Consider the following 5,000-nt stretch of genomic DNA (forward strand, 5'->3'; position numbering starts at 1 on the left):
AGGAGGAGGAGGAGGTGGAAGAGAAGGAGAGGAAGAACAATAATAACAATAACAATAATAATAACAGCAATAATAATAATAAGAAAAGAAGAAGAAGAAGAAGAAGAAGAAGAAGAAGAAGAAAAGGAGGGGAAGGAAGACGTGAAGAGGAAAAGATTAAGAAATATCAAATCATTTCATATCAATTTAAATCGATTAAACCATTATTACTATTAACACTTTATAATAGTAGTAGTAGTAGTAGTAGTAGTAGTAGTAGTAGTAGTAGTAGTAGTAGTAGTAGCAGCAGTAGTAGCAGTAGTCCTTTAAACTGTCTCAGTATCAACACACACACACACACACACACACACACACACACACACACACACACACACACACACACATTCTTTTACCCGTATCCTGCCTGCGGTCCAGAGAGAGAGAGAGAGAGAGAGAGAGAGAGAGAGAGAGAGAGAGATAGTCAACCTATGCACAAAGGTTCAATTTCTTAGGCCTAATGAGGTGAGAGAGAGAGAGAGAGAGAGAGAGAGAGAGAGAGAGAGAGAGAGAGAGAGAGAGAGAGAGAGAGAGAGAGAGAGAGAGAGAGAGAGAGAGAGAGAGAGAGTACGGAAAGAAAGGAAGTAGGTAGAAGAAAATAAGAATCATAAGAAGCACAAGAGATAAAGAACAAGAAACAAAGAGATGGAGAGAAGAAAGGAGAGAAGGGAAAGAAAGGAAGAGGCATTAGAAAGGAGGGAGGAAGAGAGAAAGAGAGAGAGAAGAAAGAGGGAAGAAAAACAGAAGAAAAGATACACAAACAAAAGAGAAAGAGGACGAGGGAGATAAGAGAGAAGGGGGTGAGAGAAAAGGAGAGTACTGGGGGAGAAAGAGGAAGAGGAGGAGAAGAAAGGAAGAAAGGAAGAGAAGAATAAAGAAAAGAAGATAAGGAAAGGAAGATGGGGGAATAAAATAATACAAAAATGGAAAAAGAAATTAGAAGCTTAGAAAAAGAAAGACACAAAGAAGAAGGAAGAGAGAAAGGAAGGGAAGAAAGAAGGGAAAGAGAGAGAGAGAGGAAGACGGGGAGTTAGAGAGAAAAATTGAGAGAAGAGGAAAAAAATAAAGGCTGGGAGGAGGAGGAGGAGGAGGAGGAGGAATAATAAGAAGAAAAGAACAAAGAGAAGAAAGAAGAAATGAAGGAGGGAAAGGAGAGAGAGAGAAAGAGAAGAAACGGAGGAGGAAAGAAAAACAGAATGGAAACAGAGGAGGAGGAGGAATGGAAAGATGATGGAAAGGAGAGGCAAGAGAGAGAGAAAGGAGAGGGGAAACAAAGGGAGATAGGAGGAGGAGGAGGAGGAGGAGGAGGAAGAGGAGGAGGAGGAGGGAACGAAAGGAAAAGGGAAGGGGAGGAAGGACAAATGAATGGGAAGTGAAAGTCTTTAAATCGGCCTTATGTGATTTATCCTTCAGTTGTGTGTGTGTGTGTGTGTGTGTGTGTGTGTGTGTGTGTAGGCCTACGAGAGGCTTAGTCAAGGATGTGTCGTCACTCAAGGGCGCGCGCACACACACACACACACACACACACACACACACACGAGGAGGTAGGAATGGTATACAATAATAACTATAGGAGGAAAATTATGATGAGGAGGATGAAGAACAGGAAGAGAAAGAGGAAGAACAAGAAGAGGAGGAGGAATAAGAGGAAGAAGAGGAGGAGGAGGAGTAACGTGATTCTTCTCACGTAGGATCCTTCTATCTACTAGATCAAAACTCCTCCTCCTCCTCCTCCTCCTCCTCCTCCTACTGCTACTACTGCTCCTCCTCCTCCTTCTCCTTGACATCCTCCTTCTCCTCCTCCTCCTCCTCCTCGTCCTTCCTTCCATCACGTCAACATATTCCTCCCTTCTATCACGTCCTCCTCCTCCTACCCCTCATCCTTCTCTCCCTCCTCCTCCTCCTCCTCCTCCTCCTCCTCCTCCTCCTCCTTCTCCTCCTCCTCCTTCTCCTTGCAGTACTCGTACTACAAACACAAATTGAGACAAATTAGGTTAATAGCAACGTGTGTGTGTGTGTGTGTGTGTGTGTGTGTGTGTGTGTGTGTGTGTGTACGTGCCTGTGTACTTTAGTAGGAAAAAAGTGGAAGTAGGAATAGATTAAAAGTCTTAACTCTCTCTCTCTCTCTCTCTCTCTCTCTCTCTCTCTCTCTCTCTCTCTCTCTCTCTCTCTCTCTCTCATCGCCTCGACCTTTGTCCCTCCAGTGTCCCTCCCTCTCTGCCTCCTCTCCCTCCCTCTCCCTTTCTCCCTCCCTCCTATCTCAGTCTTGCGTCATGTCTTAGTAGAATGTCACTGAATACCTCCTCTCTCTCTCTCTCTCTCTCTCTCTCTCTCTCTCTCTCTCTCTCTCTCTCTCTCTCTCTCTCTCTCTCTCTCTCTGTATGGTGAAGTAACCCAAAAATTTCTTACACTGATGTATTAGATAAGTGAAACAGACAGGATGTGAGAGTACGGTACACACACACACACACACACACACACACACACACGGAGGCGCGCGCATGCACACACACACGCCAGCCACGTGAGTAAGACCGGAAATGACGTAGATTAGCTGGGAATTTTCCGACTAAACAACTTAGTAATAATTCCCATGAAGGAGGAGGAGGAGGCGGAGGAGGAGGAGGAGGAGGAGGAATACCCTGGACGTAATATTTGTTTTGTTTCTATGTAAGTTTTTTTTTTTACTTTCCCGTAACAGAACAAGCCTCCCCTGTTCCCCCCCTCTCTCTCTCTCTCTCTCTCTCTCTCTCTCTCTCTCTCTCTCTAGTGGTTTCCAGATTCCGTTTCTTGCATAAGATTGAGTAGCACAGTTAAACGTTCCTCTCTCTCTCTCTCTCTCTCTCTCTCTCTCTCTCTCTCTCTCTCTCTCTCTCTCTCTCTCTCTCTCTCTCTCTCTCCCGTGCATAGATGTCGGGTTTTACACTTCTTATCAGATATCCTGGGTGACCTCTCTCTCTCTCTCTCTCTCTCTCTCTCTCTCTCTCTCTCTCTCTCTCTCTCTCTCTCTCTCTCTCTCTCTCTCTTACCCCCCTGTGCATTTATGTTGGATTTTACGCTTCTTATCACACATCCTCTCTCTCTCTCTCTCTCTCTCTCTCTCTCTCTCTCTCTCTCTCTCTCTCTCTCTCTCTCTCTCTCTCTCTCTCTCTCTCTCTCATTGTACTCTAACCGAGGGAGCCAAAAAAGACATGTATTGTTATTGTATCGTAAATTAGAAGCTATTGTATAACTTTAACCAATGTATTTACTTATTTCTTCATTTATTTATTACTAATCATTTATTATCGTTATTATTTCTTTCGCAATGGCTGGAGTAAATAACGTACAGATATCGTAAGTTTTGGTGTATGGTGGTGATACTGCTGAGCTATATAAGGTAATCGTAGTCACCAGAGAGGAGGTATCGTAAATCTGGGATATGGATGAGTATTCTAAACACAGCACCACTCTTCCTGTCACTATTCTGGCCAGGTATCGCAACTTGTGGCGTGTATTGGTGGTGTGGTGGTGTGAAAGGCAGTAATCATAGTGGCCAGGAAGGAGGTATCGTGAACTTGGGGTATTGTTAACAGTGTAGTGTAAGCGCACCACCTCCCTTCCTGTCACTGTCTTGTCAGTTTTGGGGTTTCTATCGCTCGTCAATTGAAGCTTGTGTTTTCTTTCTTTCTTTAATTATTTTTATTTATTTATTTTTTTTACGTTTGAGGTTTGTATATCTCACCTCCGTCTACCACCAATGTGTGTGTGTGTGTGTGTGTGTGTGTGTGTGTGTGTGTGTGTGTGTGTTTCCCCGTCAAGTTAATATATTCCACTACTTTTTTTTTTTTTTTGGTCAAATGAATACAAACCATCAATATACAGTTTGTTTCCTTTTTTTCCCCCGTTTTTTTTATTACATGTCAATTGAAAACCTCCTAACCACTGCCACCAGCATGTATATCTTCCCTTTTATTTCTTGTTTCTCTTTGTATTCGTCACATTAACACATTCCAACTCAGTCACCAATACGTTTCCCCGTCTCTGTGACATCCCACCCCTGCCATCAATTTGTGTCCCCTCCCGCCACGCATATCACCACAGTTACATCACGATGACTTGCATGTACTGTGTGCGTGCGCGTGTTTGAGTGTGTATGTGTGCGTGTGTGTGTGTGTGTGTGTGTGTTCCGGGCCTTCCCCATTCCTTACCGGGCGAGTGTAGGAGCGGCTCTGAATAAGCAAAGAAGCAAGCGAAGTGGGATACAACTCTGTCTATCTTGGTGCAGGAGTGGCTTTGAGTAAGCAAGCAAGGCACTTCAGTAGGACTTTCTATTCTTCTTCTTCTTCTTCTTCTTCTTCTTCTTCTTCTTCTTTTTCTTCCTTTTTGTTGTCCTTGGCCAGTGTTCCTCTTACATAAAAATCTGTGATACAATTCTCTATCTTCCCCTTTCTCTCCTGGATGTATGAGTGTGGGTCTGTGTAGGCAAGGAAGGTGTGTCTTTCCTTATCTTCCTCATTGCTTTCTGGGTGTCGCTGTGTCTGTGTACCAAGGTGTGATGAAGTTCTTTCTCTATCTTCCTCTATCTTTCTGGGTGTTGCTCTATTTCTGCGAGGACAAGCAAGCCTTTATCTTTTTTTTCCCATTTTTTTCTCCTGATGTAGGCGTGTCTCTATGCAAGTAAGCAAGGTACATCTCTTTCTTCCACTTCCTCCTTTTTTTTTCTGGGTGCAGGTGTGGCTGAGTGTAGGCGAGCATGCTGTAATAAATCTCCTTCTTTATCTTCATCCAGCCTGCCTCCCTGTCTCCCTCCCTCCCTCTCCTCCACCGCCTCGCCATTCAACAAAATTTTCAACGTTCATTCATTCATTCCTTCTCTCCTTCCATTCAGATTCTATTGATTTGTGTATGCAAGTTATTCCTTCTCTGTCTCTCTCTCTTCCTTGTTTTCTTCCTTCTTCCTTCTTATCTCTCCATCCAGGTAA

This window comes from Scylla paramamosain, chromosome 25 (genome assembly GCF_035594125.1).
Source record: "Scylla paramamosain isolate STU-SP2022 chromosome 25, ASM3559412v1, whole genome shotgun sequence".
NCBI classification, from domain to species: Eukaryota; Metazoa; Arthropoda; class Malacostraca; order Decapoda; family Portunidae; genus Scylla; species Scylla paramamosain.